We start from the raw sequence: 17,899 nt of genomic DNA, 5'->3' as shown, positions 1-17,899 counted from the left end.
TATATAGATACTATATAGATACACATTATTCAATAAAAATTAAAATATATATGAAAAAAGTATATATATAGAATGTACAGTATTGTACTGTATTGACATTCAGGCTGTCGGTTGATAGTCAGTTGTTAAGAGAGACATAATATAATGACAGTAATATAATTTATGACAGTCCGGTGTGAGATAAAAGAGTAATAAAGTGCAGGGCTGATGTATTTTGATCGTGGGAGATCAAGAGTTCAGAAGTCTGATTGCTTGGGGGAAGAAGCTATCATGGAGTCGGCTGGTGCGGGTCCTGATGCTGCGATACCGCCTACCTGATGGTAGCAGTGAGAACAGCCCATGGCTCGGGTGGCTGGAGTCTCTGATGATCCTCTGAGCTTTTTTCACACACCGCCTTGTATATATTTCCTGGAGGGAGGGAAGCTCACCTCCGATGATGTGTTTGGCAGTTCGCACCACCCTTTGCAGTGCTTTGCGGTTGTGGGCAGTGCTATTGCCGTACCAGGCGGAGATACAGCCAGTCAGGATGCTCTCCACAGTGCAGGTGTAGAACCGTGTGAGGATGTGGCTCAATATCTCAATATTCAGATTAATGGAAAACAAATCTGTGCTTTCAGTGGTCGATTCTACTACCCCCAATCCTAAATATGTGGTTACAGCCTTGCAAAGTACCAATAGTTATTACTAACCCTAAAGTACTACCTGATTTCAACACTGTCACAGTAAGTCTGAAGTTCAGATACTTAAAAGGAAACCGAGTAACATCTGGTAGTTTCACTCAGTTTTGGTGTAATAAATCACACAAAATAATAAATAACTAAATAGCCCATAACATTTCTCATTTTGTAACTTAATTTTGTATTCTGCTATATCAGTGTAACAGTAAGTTATGTGTTTATGGGACATAAAAGACACTGTTTTAATAGAATGAGACAACTAATACATTAATTGCATCCACAAAAAAAAAAAAAAAAAAATTGCTGACAATTGTCATACAAAATTAGACTGATGAATTTTATCTTGATTAAAAATTAGGTGAATGAAAAGGTCAAATTAATTAACTCTTGAGCAGGATTCATTTTAAGATCCTCAAAACCTGATCAGGATTTAACTACACTGCACACTTCAGAGTGATCCCCCCCTATACTGTATAATGGGGAGTTCCCCACTAATAATCAAATTTGGCCAAATTGACACACCCAAAAATAGATATTCTTGTTGCTGTTGTGCAGCACTCCATTATGCACCACTGTTTAATTGACATTTTTACGTGCTCAGTGGTCTAACACCGCTCACCAATGTCATTTGAGATGGCAAATCAAAGAAGGTGGGACTCACCATAGAAGCTGAGTGGGAACCAATGGATCCAGCACCACGCATCAGCACTCTCAGCATTTCAGGTGCAATGTAAGATATTGTCTTGCAGAAGATTGACTTGACATGGTCCTTGCCACATGCTATAAACAGAATGGAGCCAAAGCCACATGTCTTAACATGTTTTAGTTCAAATCTGGGGGTGAGAACTCTCCTACAGTACTTTGAGTTTTATGGATCTTTTCCTAAGACAGTGTCATAAAATTTTAATGAAAATATTATATACAATAAACAAATTTACAACAAATTTGAGTTTTTCCAACTATTGTTTTTATGACATTAAATTATTCTTATGTTTGGACAACAATCTCCTAAGTGTCTTCTTTCACAGTTATTTTAGTTGAATGTACAGTAGTGGCCAAAAATATTGGCATCCTTGGTAAATATGATCATAGAAGGCTGTGAAAAATATTTCTTTATTGTTTATCCTTTTGATCTTTCTTTCAAAAAATTCTGAAAAATCGAACCTTTAATTGAAGTAAAACAATTGAAAGAGGGGAAATTTCTCATTATTAAATAAATATTTTTCTCCAAAACATGTTGGCCACAATTATTGGCACCCCTAGATATTCTTATGAGTAAAATATATCTGAAGTATATTCCCATACATATTTTAAATTTTTTAGTACACCTGGGTGACTAGGAACATGAAATTGTTCAGCCATGACTTCCTGTTTCACAGGGGTATAAATATGAGGTAACACACAGGCCAGATTCCCTTAATCATCCATCACAATGGGTTAGACCAAAGAATATCTTTCTGGTGTGCGGCAAAAGGTTGTTGAGTTTCACAAAATGGGAAGTGGCTATAAGAAAATAGCAAAAGCATTGAAAATACCCATTTCCACCATCAGGACAATAATTAAAATGTTCCAATCAACTGGAGATCTTAAGAATCAGCCTGGAAAAGGACGTGTGTCTATATTGACTCCACACATGCTGAGGAGGATGGTTCAAGTGGACAAAGAATCTCCAAGGATCACAGCTGGAGAATTGCAGAAATTAGTTGGGTCTTGGGGTCAGAAAGTCTAAACAAAACTATCAGACATCACCTACATCACCACAAGTTGTTTGGGAGGGTTTCAAGAAAAAACAGCCTCTGCTCTCATCCAACAACAAACTCAAGCGTCTTCAGTTTGCCAGACACTACTGGAACTTCAAATGCGACCGGGTGTTTTGGTCAGATGAAACAAAAAATGAGCTTTTTGGCAGCAAACACCAGAGATGGGTTTGGCATACACAGAGATGAAGAAGTCCCCAATGCCCACGGTTAAATGTGGTGCTGCGTCTTTAATGTTGTGGGGCTGTTTTTCTGCCAGAGGTCCTAGATATCTTGTTCAGAGACATGGCATCATGGACTCATGGACTATCAAATACCAACAGATAAAAAAATAAAAACCTGACTGCCTCTGCCAGAAAGCTTACAATGGGCCCTTGTTGGATCTTCCAGCAGGACAATGATCCAAAACAAACATCAAAATCAACACAAAAATGGTTCACTGACTACAAAATCAAGGTTCTACCATGGCCATCCCAGCCCCCTGACCTGAACCCCATAGAAAATTTGTGGGGTGAACTGAAGAGGAAAGTCTGTTATCTTGGCAAAGGGAGGTTGCAAAAAATATTGAAAGAAAGGGTGTCAATAATTATGGCCGATGCGTTTTGGAGAAAAATATTTATATAATAATGAGATATTTCCCCTGTTTAAATTGTTTTACTTTAATTAAAGGTTAGATTTTTGTATATTTTTTGAATGAAAGATCAAAAGGCTAAACAATGCAGATTTTTATTCACAGCCTTTGCGCATATTTACCAAGGGTGCCAATATTTTTGGCCACCACTGTACTGTGTGAATCAAGGTTATTCTAATTTTGCACTTTCAAATTATTTACATTTTAATACTGTTTTGAAATTTGCAGTTTTATTTAGTGTCAATAATGATTTTGTTTTAGTTTCTTTTTTATTTTGTGGACACATTTCTATTTAGTTTTTATATATTTTAGTTTCAGTTTTAATTTGAGTAATTTTAGTATAGGAATTAACCAAACACTTCCAGAGTTTTTATTTTGTTTTATTTATTTATTACATCTAAAATAAGCAAGACCTTTTGAGTTTAAGATTAATTGGCAAACCTTTTAATACACTTAAAGCAAGAGGAAACTGATGAATATTTGCACAGTTTACTTAGACTCAGCATACTTGAGCATAATAACAATAACTGTGGTTATTGGTTTGAGATTTTACCAAGATCCAAGCACAGACTACCAGCACAGGCTTCATCATTATCGATGGAACTATTCCTTTCCACATCTTTAGCTATGAATAATTTGTACTCATTGCGATGATTGTTTTGCAAATGCACTTTCAGGTTTATGGGATTTTTTACCTTCAACATTAAGTTTCAAGCCCTTTCAGTTTTATAATGTTTCAAAAGTGATGATATCCTTCTGTACATCATTGAGTTCTTTAAAGAACCCACATCTGAGTCAGTGCCTTCAATTACTGTAGCAAAAATTTTTTTAAGTCCCTCCTATCAAGGCTCATGAAATTATACCCGATGGATCATAATATATGCAATTTTAAAAATAAAAGCACAATAACATATGTGTTAAATAATTTCCTAGATTTGTAAATATAATACAGTACGTTATTTATCAGACATTATAGTGCTCCTGTAGATATGTAATGCAGTAATACAGTGTTCTTTTATCATAAAGGTCTGATGTGAGAGTCTTTGAAGAAAGCAGCTTGTGTCTCATTCAGCATTTATTTCCAGCTGCTGTGGTGCTTTATTCAAAGGTGCGTTCACACTGACAGTGATTTAAACTTTGGAGGTCGCACAGTCACTGTACTGTTGATTGTTAGTAGGCGTTTCTACTGTATCCAAATGGATCGGATCACAGCTTCACTCTCTTCACTCCCATTGGTAGTTGCTGCATTGCATCACTGCTTATGTGCAGAAAATTAAACTCTGCTTAACTTTGCTCATCACCAATGGTCAGTCATGTTGCCTCAAATCGCCTGATTACTTTGGCACTGTTTAAACGCCCTTAACATAAATATCTATTACCCACTCATACATACAGGGGCTGGTTGTCACTATTATTAATTCAGTGAAAATGTCTCATTGTAAGTCAGATTCAGTATAGGCACAAGCCTTAAAGGAATATTCCAGGTACAATACAAGATAAGTTCAGTCGACAGCATTTGTGGCATAACGTTGATTACCGCAAAAATTTATTACAACTCATTCATCCTTTTCTTTAAAAAAAAAAAAAAAGCACAGATCTGTGTTCCAGTGAGACACTTACAATGGAAGTCAATGGGGTCAATTTTTAGAGGGTTTAAACAGAAATGTGAAGCTTATAATTTTATAAAAGCACTTACATTAATTCTTCTGTTAAAACTTGTGTATTATTTGAGCTGTAAATTTATTTAAAGTTTTTTTTTATTTCAAAAAGAACGTTTTTCTTGTTTCAAACAGGGGCATGACCCAAACAAATTGAGAACCACTGCTTTAAAGTCTTCGCAACAAAGGAGCTATTAAACATTTCAACCATTAAAAAAAGATATAGTTCATTGATATGCACACTCTTACAATCATCTACAATGTTTTACAATATAAACACTAATTAAGCAAAGTAAACATTGTCATTTAACAGTAATTCATCAACAGCAAATCATGAGCAATCTCTTGTGATATATGTGCGGTGCTTACTGATTGTGAACTGCTCTGAAACGGCTTTATCATGAGCTCTCACGTCTTCACTTTGAATCAGCACACAGACTATGTATTTATTTAATTAAATCTTAGTCCTTCGCAGTTTAATGATCACATTAGGGCCATTCTGTGATTCCTGTTTTTCCGTTCCCAAATTTAAGACCTCTTCAAATGATAATTAAGACTTTTTTTTTTGTACCATTTAAGATCTTACTTTTAATAACCTTAAATTTTGAAAACTAAATTTAAGACTTATTAAGGACCTGCAGGGGACCCTGTGTATAGGCTTAATGTATGCCAATGTAGTACAGTTAGTGTAAATAAGCTTGTGACAACTTCCCTGTGTGAAAACTAGCCGCAGTCTCCGATCCACCGGCCTATGTGTGTACAGACATACTTGTTTTCCTTCCAGTCTGACTCTGAACACACTTAACCCAATCACCAGCTGTTCCCTGGGGTCCTGATCAACTGAAATATTCATGCAAAACTAGAGCAAAAGCTAACATTAAGTGCATTAGGTACAGAGTGCATGCGAAGCAGGAGATTTAGAAGTCAAAATGCCGTCGTTACTAGACGTTTCTGCCAAGAGACACAAAGGGAATTTGTATTTGCTAGTGTCAGACATCTAATAGAAACGTGAATGGAAGAGACTAACTCTCGAAAAGCTCGAATTGACTCATATTGAAGACAAACAGAAGGTTTACACATACACACGCACACACGTGCACAAACTCCTTCATGTTCTGTGTTGCCATGGATACACTGTTGGCCTGGAAAATGGAACGATAATGGAGGAGACAAAGCTCAAAGCTCATTTTGGTGGTAAAGACAGGATTCTTCAATACAACAAAAGAATGACAGACCTGAGTGACTTTAAGAATGATAAAACACCAAATGAAACATGAAATGATGCAACTGCCAGGCAATGTCCTGTTGGGTTATATGGAAGTCACCCACCCAGGCAAAGAGTTGAACGCATTGGAAAATAGACCGGAATAAAAGAGGGATGGAGAGTTTGAGAATTTATTGGCATAACAGTTTACCTTTGAGTGTCTTTCTGTCTAAGCTGAGTGGAATGGTCTCTTAAATCAGGGAGATGGAAGGTGAGCTCTTGAGTGCTAAAGGTTGAATTTACTTTAACTTTGTAAGCTCACATAAATCTGTGTCTGCAGATGTGGCTAATATACTGTAGACCAGACCTTTTGGAATTAAAGACCAAACTTGGATAGACACTTGAACTACTCAAACTCAGTAATTTAGGCTAAATTTATTTTTACAAAGATTTTTTTCCATTTTAGATGTCTGTGAGCAGTGGGCACCCCACAAATGTCCTGATGTCTTGCATAATATCTGACTGACATGTGCAGCTGTTAATTTACAATTTAGTCGTAAGTTCATTGGTTCTTCTCACGTAATGAATTGTCAAATTCCATTTTTTACTCGATTGGTGATCGAATGATTAAAAATTCTGTATTTTTTTTAAATAAAATATTCTTTTGATCTTATGGTACAGTCAAAAAATGTAGTAATTACCATAATTATGGCTTTTTAACTTTTGCATCTTTGTCAAACTCGTAATTACAAGATGGAAAATCTTATCTTCAAGTAAGCTTGTGACATCATGTACAACCAAAATGCCAGCAGGCTTAACAGTTAAAGGTAGTTTTACAGTTTGCAAATAGTGTTAGATTCTAATTGCACCCCTGATTTAATAATAACATATAGCAAGGGTTTTCAACAGGGGGTCCATGGTGGTACCGCAGATTATTGTTTGATCCACCACCAGCACTCGTAATAATCATTCGCACGAGAGCGAGAGACAGTACTGCCGCTCACTATACGCATATTACGCAGTCTGTGTAGGGCACCAACTCCCTAGGGGGGAACCAGCAACTTCACCGACTGCTCTTACTCGCATATTATACATTATTCAAGGACCAGGTAGCAGTCACGGAACACAGATGATCGCCTCGTGCTCGCACTTCCCTGGACAGATATGAGTATGTATTTTAGTCCATCCACATTCTGAAGCCCCTCGAACCTGCATGCCAAATCTTCCTCTTGCAGTAATCCTTCCTCATATTCATGCATCCAGTTTTATTTAGTTATGAATTAAATAGAACACCAAACATTGTTAAAGTTTGACGAAATAAGCCCATTGACCATGCTCATTACGAGCCGCTCATAATGCAACACATGTCAGGTTAAGCAGCGCTGCAGTAGAGGGTTGCATAAGTAAACACGTCTGGTTTGCATTTTTCGCGGTGTGTGAATGTCAGCCTACAGTTTCTTGGATTATTAGTTGCTTTTTGCATTCAGAACAATAGCCTATACTTACTTAATATGTATGTACAGTATATGTAATATATATGTCTAAATATATAGTTACCTCTGAGGTTATCAAGCTGCCATAGGCTACACTGACGGTGACTGTCAAATCAATATAATTAAAGGTGTATACAGTCATTTCTTCCTCATTACAAAGTTTTACTCCTACAGAAACTAACAGTAATTTTGATTATTCAATTGGACAGTTATTCTGCATGGACAGGGTCTGTCTTTCTGTCTATGTTTTTTTTTTTTTTTTTTTTTGGAGGGGGTGTGGCACAGTGATTTAAAAAGCACTTCATGTCAAAAAGATAGCAGATCTCTGCTATACCTAATTTAATGCTTATTTTAATGGCTTTGCAATGTAAACATAATAAAATATGTACATACAATCATATGGTACCATACATGTTTTTATAGGCATAAAATGCAACAATATGCAACAAGGGGTCCTTGGCCTGAAAATGGTTGAAGACCCCTGACATACAGTATAGGGGCGTCACTGTAGTGTGCTTTTTGTGCTTATTTAGAGTCCCACAAACACACTATACCAAACCCTTACCTTACCTTACAAAATTAACTATTGTTTTACTGCAGTAACCATAGTCTTACCATGGTATTTTGTAGTTAAAATCATAGTAACCACAAAATTAAATATGATTACTATATTACCACATATTACTGTAGTAACACCATGGTTAACTGCATTATAACTATGGCTCCCGCCATAAAAACATGGTTACTACAATTGTTATAGTAAAACCATGGTTAACTTCCCAATCGTCACTGTGACCAGATCACTGAGAGGAAATCAATCTTAATATTAATTTTTATTTATTATTACACAACCCCAATTCCAAAAAAGTTGGGACAGTATGAAAAATGCGAATAAAAACAAAAAGGAGTGATTTGTAAACTATATTCACCCTTTGCTATATTGAAAGCACCATCCGAGATGACGATGAGTCTGCATACAGAAGGGAGGTTGAACAGCTGTCTGTCTGGTGTAGTCAAAACAAACTGGAGCTGAACACACTCAAAACGGTGGAGATGATTGTGGACTTTAGGAGGAACACCCCAACACTGCCCCCCCTCACCATTCTAAACAGCACTGTGGCAGCAGTGGAGTCATTCAGGTTTCTGGGCACTACCATCTCACAGGACCTGAAGTGGGAGACCCACATTGACTCCATTGTGAAAAAGGCCCAGCAGAGGTTGTACTTCCTTCACCAGCTGAGGAAATTCAACCTGCCACAGGCGCTGCTGATACAGTTCTACTCAGCAGTCATTGAGTCTGTCTTCTGCACTTCAATTACTGTCTGGTTTGGTTCAGCTACGAAATCAGATATCAGAAGACTACAAAGGACAGTTCGGACTGCTGAGAGGATTACTGGTTGCCCCCTGCCCCCCCTTCAGAACTATACACTTCCAGAGAGAGGAAAAAGGCTGGAAAAATCACTCTGGACCCCACTCACCCTGCCCACTACCTTTTTGAACTGTTGCCTTCTGGCCGACGCTTCAGAGCTCTGAGCACCAGAACCGTCAGGCACAGGAACAGTTTTTTCCCCTCAGTCTATCCATCTCATGAACAGTTAAATTGCCCATTGAGTAATAACTATGTGCAATACACAGTTTAGTCTTTCTTATATTTATCCAACACATCCTACCTCTTCTGCCATTTCATTCCTCTGAAAAAAAACAAAAAAACATTTGCACTGTACATAACAGATTTGTATTTACACTGTACATAACAGATTGTATTAGATTTGCACTACCCATGTGAATGTGTATGTATGTATGTGTGTGTATGTACATATGTGTATAATTAGTTTTATTTTTTATTATTATCTATGTCTTGCTGCTGTTTTTGTATTGTTTTTGTATTGTTGTACACTGGAAGCTCCTGTCACCAAGACAAATTCCTTGTATGTGTAAGCATACTTGGCAATAAAGCTCATTCTGATTCTGATTCTACAATTACACATTATATGATGTTTTACCTTGTGAATTTAATTATTATTATTTTTTTTTTAAATGTACAGTAATTTCAAATCAGTTGATTGCAACATGCTCCAAAAGAGTTGAGACGGGCAATTTAAGACTAATAACAATTTGACGACTTGAAATAACAAGGCGATGTAAAACAGGAGATGTTAAACAGGTGGGCAATCATGTCATAGTATATAAGGAGCCTCCAAAAACAGACTAGTCCTTCAAGAGTAAGGATCATTCGAGACTTTCTACCAGACTATTTGAGTGCAAATAGCCATGCTGTGTTGCAGGTGCTATTTACACCTTGTGCAAATAGTCACTCTATTATATTTATTATCCAGTTTATTTCCTAATATCAAAAATTATTTAAACAGTACATATTTTACACAGGAAGAAAACTTTTTACATAATTTTTCCATAAGTCTTTATTTAATATGAAACTATAACATTTTTGTCAAAATATAACAGTTACTGTTTTGATACATTTGAGCAAGGGTGATGATGTGTACGAAAGCCCTAACCATGTCCCTTAATTTGCATGCACATGTAAGCGTAACGTGATATTGCTTCATGCTGTACAATTCTAGAACATGCCCAGACATGCATGGGCACGCAGCAATGAGTAAGAATGAGAGGCTGGCTGGACTGTTCGGAAATAAATCATAAGGGTTTCTGTATAGAATTCCCATGAGTGATTGATTACAAGTAAGTTGTATTTCATATATTACCTGTATATATTGTTTTCTAAGTAATCATTGAACCGTGAAAGATCACGTTTTTAGTTAACGATTATGAAACGCTAGAATGTTTGGCAGAGGTGGACAGTAACGAAATACATTTACTTGAGTACTGTATTTAAGTACACTTTTTGAGTATCTGTACTTTACTTGAGTATTATTTTTTTTCTGGAAACTTGTGACTTTAACTTCACTACATTTGAAAGACAATTATCGTATTTTTCAATCCACTACATTTCTATCAAGGTCCTCGAGTAGAAAGTCGTTACTATGTAGCAGCTTTGAAAATCAGTGGATGATTTTTTATTTTCTTCTCTAAATCGTGATTGTTTTTTTGCAGGTGACAGACAGCCAATCAATAATCACTCTTGTAGGGTCACGTGATGTGAAGTTCAATGATTTCCCAGCATTTTTTGAACACTGATCAGTTGGCAAAATGGAAGACGGCGGTTCCTCGGCACAGTGCGCGCACCCAAGGCCATACTTGTTCCAGTTTTTCTGAAAATGTTAAAGATTAGTTTCGTTTTAAATGTTTGCTTTGTTTGCCTAAAACGAACCATATCACAGCCTTCAAAAATTCGCTGTCCAACCTGCGGAAGCATATTGAGGTATGTAAACTTAATTTCTTGTGAAAGCTTGAAATTATCTGTGCTTTAGAGCTAAAGTTTCAGTATGAAGTATGGTTGGTCAAATTATTTTTGATGGATTTACCCGCTAAGTTGACATAGCCTTGTGGATACACCGCTAACGCATAGGTAAGGTTCAACAATGACGTTAGTTAGCATGCAAAAGCGTGAATTCAAATGTAAATGAACTTAAGTGTTAAATAAGTTAATATCATATATTTTTTTGTTGTTGTTGTTGTTGTTGTTGTTGTTACCTTGCATAATTACTACAGTTATGTGTAGAGCTGCACGATTAAATCATAAAAAGATCGCAATCTCGATTCAAACACACACATGATCTCTTTCCTAAATAATAACGATTCGCCTGTCTATTAAACCTTTGACAAAAATCATACCGGAACATTCAAATCTGCGTTGGTGCTGCCGCTGAGCCAGAGGGAGCAGTTATCATGTATAGGTATGAAACATAAACAGTCTTTTCTACCACACAGTATCATTATTTCTTTCTGCATTACAAATATTCAAATTATCACAGAAGTACTGGGATAAAAGTTTACAGTTCACATATAAACATTGATGTCTACGATCAAAATAGGGCAAACACCTTTTGAAAGTAACCTGATGCTTGAAATAATGATTGTTTCATTCAAGAGATTTGTTCAAAAATGCTGATTCATCCAGTAATGAAACAAGTGAAGTATCTGAGTGAGTCACTGAATCATTCAAACGTGAATCACGTGAGAGTAGCACGGTCTTTATAACTTTCACTTGAAATGGAGTAATATTTGACCAGTAGAATCTGTACTTTCACTCAAGTAATGGAGTTGTGTACTTTGTCCACCTCTGGTGTTTGGATACTCTGACATTGTGTTCATGAATAACGTCCTGGTTACTTGCGTAACCTCCGTTCCCTGTTGGAGGGAACGAGACGTTGTGTCGATATAGTGACACTAGGGGTCACTCTTGGGAGCCCGAGACACCTCTGGTCTTTGATAAAAGGCCAATGAAAATTGGCGAGTGGTATTTGCATGCCACTCCCCCGGACATACGGGTATAAAAGGAGCTGGTATGCAACCACTCATTCAGGTTTTATGCTGAGGAGCCGAGACAAGGTCCGGCCATTTCAGCGGGTAGTTCAGCATTGTGGCAGGAGGGACACAACGTCTCGTTCCCTCCATCAGGGAACGGAGGTTACACAAGTAAACATGATGTTCCCTATCTGTCACTCACTCAATGTTGTGTCGATGTAGTGACACTAGGGGTCCCTATACAAAACGCCACAATTGGCTGAACTGTGTTACGTGAACTGGCGGTGTGTGGTGGGCAGACTACTGTGTGCCTCATAGCCAGCACACCAGATCGACATGAAACCTCCCCCAACATAGTTATGAGTGTCGAACGGCCCTTTGGGGACAAGTCGACTACCCAAAAGATTGAGACAGGCTAACCCAGTTGTGGTACCCCCGACTAGACAGGCTAACCCAGTCGGATAATCCCCTCTAAAAGGGGGATTATCCGACTGGGCCGCCAGGTCTAGTCGGGGGGTGTCCCTCCCAAGGGGAAGACACCGTGGAGACCACACCTCGCCCCAAAGAGAGGGGGGGATATTTAAGTGGAAAAATACGTCACATGGTCTTTCCAACCATGTGGAGAGTCTTCAAGGTAGATCCTACCCAACGGGGGAGGAGTTACTACAAACATGGAGACTGCGGCAGAGGGGCTCTGCCCAAGGAAGACGCAGTTTGCCAACAGGGAAACAAATTAGCGGAAGATATACATTGCATGGGGTTACCTTAAAGGGAACCGCCACATGCGGAGCACCTACCCCAGAACAGGCTCTTAGTTAGCACGTGTACTGGGCCAGCAGTGAGTCTCTCCGAAAACTCGACTGCCACAGGGCTCGGAGGAAGTCAACCAGGGAACATAGTTTGTGAACACTACTGGGAATTAATGGCGCACGTCTTCAGCTCAAAGGAGGTGAAAGGCGCAATGTGCAAGCGATACACCTGGCCGGCTATCCCGGGCTTATCTGCTTGTATTGCGTGCCACTACCTGGGATGAAAACAGTTCCACACAGAGGTTGTAGAACCTTGCAAAGGTGTTGGGTGTTGCCCAGCCCGCTGCTCTGCAAATGTCTGTTAGAGAGGCACACCTGGCCAGGGCCAAAGAGGCCACTATACCCCTGGTAGAATGGGTTCGTAGCCCTACCGGGGGCGGCATGTCCTGGGCGTGATATGCCATAGCTATGGCATCAATGAGCCAGTGGGCAATCCTCTGCGTAGGCCAGGAGGCCAGCTGTGTGCCAGCGCGTCTATGCCGAGGGGTGTCTCGGTCAGGACGTACCAGAGCGGGCAGTGGGAGGATTCTTGGGAGGTGAACAGGTCTACTTGTGCCTGTCCGAATCGACTCCAGATCAGCTGGACCACTTGAGGGTGGAGTCTACATTCTCCCCTGAGGGTAACCTGCCGTGACAGCACGTCCACTGTAGTATTGAGGTCGCCCGGGATGTGAGTGGCTCGCAGCGACTTGAAGTGCTGCTGACTCCAGAGGAGAAGACGGTGGGCGAGTTGTGACATACAAAGAGAGCGCAGACCGCCTTGGTGATTGACATATGCTACCGTTGCCGTGTTGTCTGTCCGAACTAACATGTGCTTGCCCTGGGTCAACGGCAGGACAGCGGCGATACGCGGCGCATGTGGCAGGGCATCCAGGCCATCACCAACTACAGGACAACATCAGTTGCCTGTGACAATGATGCCTCCCTTCCAGATGCACTGAATGACTTCTATGCTTGGTTTGAGGTGCAGAATGACGTGGCGGCGAGGAAGACCACCCCTCCTCCCAACGACCAGGTGCTATGTCTTACCACGGCTGATGTGAGGAAAACTCTACATAGAGTCAACCCACGGAAGGCTGCTGGACCAGACAACATTCCTGGCAGAGTGCTCAGAGTATGTGCAGACCAGCTGGCAGATGTTCTTACCGACATCTTCAATATCCCTCTGAGCAGCGCCGTCGTTCCAACATGCTTCAAGGCCACCACTATCATCCCCGTGCCGAAGAAGTCTTCAGTGTCCTGCCTCAACGACTACCGTCCCGTCGCACTCACACCCATCATCTTGAAGTGCTTCGAGAGGCTCGTCATGAGGCACATCAAGACCCAGCTGCCCCCCTCACTAAACCCACTGCAGTTCGCATATCGTCCCAACTATTCAACAGACAACGCCATCGCTACCACCCTCCATCTGGCCCTCACCCACCTGGATAAAAAGGACTCATACGTTCGAATGCTGTTCATAGACTTCAGCTCAGCATTCAACACAATCATTCCTCAGCATCTGATTGGAAAGCTGAACCTGCTGGGCCTGGACACCTCCCTCTGCAACTGGATCCTGGACTTCCTGACTGGGAGACCTCAGTCAGTCCGGATCGGAAACAGCATCTCCACCGCCACCACACTGAGCACTGGGGCCCCCCAGGGCTGTGTGCTCAGTCCACTGCTATTCACTTTGCTGACTCACGACGGTGCACCACCGTTGGTTTAACACCACCAACTCTAGAAGCATGTGGCAGGGAATTAACATCATCACGGACTTTAAAGGGAATAAAAACTCCGCCATGAACACCGCTGCCTCTCTACCGGATGAGCTAAATACTTTTTATGCTCGTTTCGAGGGAAATAACACCGCCCTCGCGGAGAGAGCTCTCACGGCCGAAGCTACAGAGGTTAGTTCACTCTCCGTCTCTGTAGCGGATGTAACCCGATCCTTCCGACGGGTGAATATCCGCAAAGCCGCGGGTCCAGACGGCATTCCGGGCCGCGTCATCAGAGCGTGCGCGAACCAGCTGGCTGGTGTTTTTACGGACATTTTCAACCTTTCCCTCTCTTTGTCTGTAGTCCCCACATGCTTTAAAACATCCACCATTGTGCCTGTTCCAAAACAATCGAACATAACTTGTTTAAATGACTGGCGTCCTGTTGCTCTGACCCCCATCATCAGCAAATGTTTTGAGAGACTAATCAGAGATTACATCTGCTCTGTATTACCACTCAATCTTGACCCGCTGCAGTTTGCTTACCGCAACAACCGCTCCACTGATGATGCCATTGCATCTACAATACACACTGCTCTCTCCCACCTGGAAAAAAAGAACACTTATGTGAGAATGCTGTTTGTAGACTACAGCTCAGCATTCAACACCATAGTGCCCTCCAAGCTAGATGAGAAACTCCGGGCTCTGGGCTTAAACAGCTCGCTGTGCAGCTGGATCCTGGACTTCCTGTCAAGCAGACGCCAGGTGGTTAGAATAGGCAGCAACATCTCCTCATCACTGACCCTCAACACTGGAGCCCCGCAGGGCTGTGTTCTCAGCCCACTACTGTATTCCCTGTACACACATGACTGTGTGGCAACACATAACTCCAATGCCATCATTAAGTTTGCTGATGACACGACGGTGGTAGGTCTGATCACTGACAATGATGAAACAGCCTACAGAGAGGAGGTGCACACTCTGACACACTGGTGTCAGGAGCACAACCTCTCCCTCAATGTCAGTAAGACAAAGGAGCTTGTGGTGGACTTCAGGAGAAAAGACAGAGAACACAGTCCAATCACCATCAATGGAGCACCAGTGGAGAGAGTCAGCAGCTTCAAGTTCCTGGGTGTCCACATCACTGAGGAACTCACATGGTCCGTCCACACTGAAGTCGTTGTGAAGAAGGCTCATCAGCTCCTTTTCTTCCTGAGACGGCTGAGGAAGTTTGGAATGAACCGCCACATCCTCACACGGTTCTACACCTGCACTGTGGAGAGCATCCTGACTGGCTGTATCTCCGCCTGGTACGGCAATAGCACTGCCCACAACCGCAAAGCACTGCAAAGGGTGGTGCGAACTGCCAAACACATCATCGGAGGTGAGCTTCCCTCCCTCCAGGAAATATATACAAGGCGGTGTGTGAAAAAAGCTCGGAGGATCATCAGAGACTCCAGCCACCCGAGCCATGGGCTGTTCTCACTGCTACCATCAGGTAGGCGGTATCGCAGCATCAGGACCCGCACCAGCCGACTCCATGATAGCTTCTTCCCCCAAGCAATCAGACTTCTGAACTCTTGATCTCCCACGATCAAAATACATCAGCCCTGCACTTTATTATTCTTTTATCTCACACCGGACTGTCATAAATTATATTACTGTCATTATATTATGTCTCTCTTAACAAATGACTATCAACCGACAGCCTGAATGTCAATACAGTACAATACTGTACATTCTATATATATACTTTTTTCATATATATTTTAATTTTTATTGAATAATGTGTATCTATATAGTATCTATATAGTAAAAACAAAACAAAAAAAAAAAAAAACAAAAAAAAACAGCATATTGTATACTGTACAGTGTATGTTATTATTTGTATATTGTTGAGTGTAATTGTGTATAACAGATGTTTAAATTGTGTTGTGTTAATTTGATGTTTTAAGTTGTGTAATTATGTATAACAGATGTTTAAATTGTGTTGTTAATTTGATGTTTTAAGTTGAGTGTAATTATGTATAACAGATGTTTAAATTGTGTTGTGTTAAAATGATGTTTTAAGTCGAGTTTAATTATGTATAACAGATGTTTAAATTGCGTTGTGTTAATTTGATGTTTATTGTAAATTGTTATATGTCTCATCACTGTCACAACTGCTATGTTGATCGGAACTGCACCCAAGAATTTCACACACCATTGCACTCGTGTATATGGCTGTGTGACAATAAAGTGATTTGATTTGATTTGATTTGATTTGCAGCAATGCACAGCTCGAACCACATCAAGTTCGCCGATGACACGACCGTGGTGGGTCTCATCAGCAAGAACGATGAGTCAGCATACAGAGAGGAAGTGCAGTGGCTGACAGCCTGTCTCTGAATGTGGACAAAACAAAAGAGATGGTTGTTGACTTCAGGGGAGCACAGAGTGACCACTCTCCGCTGAACATCGACGGCTCCTCTGTGGAGATCATCAAGAGCACCAAATTCCTTGGTGTTCACCTGGCGGAGAACCTCACCTGGTCCCTCAACACCAGCTCCATTACCAAGAAAGCCCAGCAGCATCTCTACTTTCTTCAAAGGCTGAGAAAAGCACATCTCCCACCCCCCATCCTCACCACATTCTATAGAGAGACTATTGAGAGCATCCTGAGCAGCTACATCACTGCCTGGTTTGGGACTTGCACCGTTTCGGACTGCAAAGCCCTGCTGAGGATAGTGAGGACAGCTGAGAAGATAATCGGGGTCTCTCTTCCCTCCATCAAAGATATTTACACCACACTCTGCATCCGCAAAGCAACCAGCATTGTGGATGACCCCACACACCCTCACACAAATTCTTCACCCTCCTGCCATCTGGCAAGAGGTACCGAAGCATTGGGGCCCTCATGGCCAGACTGTGTAACAGCTTCTTCCCCCAAGCCATCAGACTCCTCAATACTCAGAGACTGGACTGACACACACACACACACACACACACCTGTACACCATCCAACTTTTGCACATGTCCAGAGTTGCACTTAATTAATTGTCACTTTATACCTGGCTGCTACCTCAATAACTGCTATGTCCATAGAACACTATTTCATAGTATGTTATGTTTACATTCAGCATTTTTAGAAAGTGTCATCTTTTTGCACTACTAAGATTAGAAATGTGTACTGGTCTCTTACTGTGCCTATTGTCCTGTTTCCTTTTTAGTAATTATTGTACTGTCCTGTACTTTTTGCACACGTTTGCACATGCAATTTATGTAGGAATGTGTAGGTCTTATTCAGTCTGTGTAGTCTCATGTGGTTCTGTGTTTGTCCTATGTTGTTTTATGTAGCACCATGGTCCTGGAGGAACGTTGTCTCATTACGCTGTGTACTGTACTAACTGTATATGGTCAAACGACAATAAAAAAACCACTTGAACTTGAACTTGAAGTGTTGAAAGGGACCTACTATTGTTATTGCTGATCATTACCTCATCTTTAACAGCTTTATAATTACCTGCATAACTTTGTTGGTGTAATACCCATTGATTTATTTAACTTAAAGTTGTTTTCTGTTTTTCTTGTTATCCTTTAGACCATAA

General features: G+C 40.6%; 1 pseudogene; it reads left to right on the top strand.

The window, feature by feature from the left end:
* The first annotated feature begins 13,471 nt into the window (after positions 1 to 13,471).
* LOC127410457 (uncharacterized) overlaps positions 13,472 to 17,899 on the top strand; it is a 40,333-nt pseudogene continuing 35,905 nt past the window's right edge.

The sequence above is a fragment of the Myxocyprinus asiaticus genome, chromosome 19 (assembly GCF_019703515.2).
Source record: "Myxocyprinus asiaticus isolate MX2 ecotype Aquarium Trade chromosome 19, UBuf_Myxa_2, whole genome shotgun sequence".
Taxonomy (NCBI): Eukaryota; Metazoa; Chordata; class Actinopteri; order Cypriniformes; family Catostomidae; genus Myxocyprinus; species Myxocyprinus asiaticus.
This window is presented reverse-complemented; position numbering and strand designations above follow the sequence as displayed.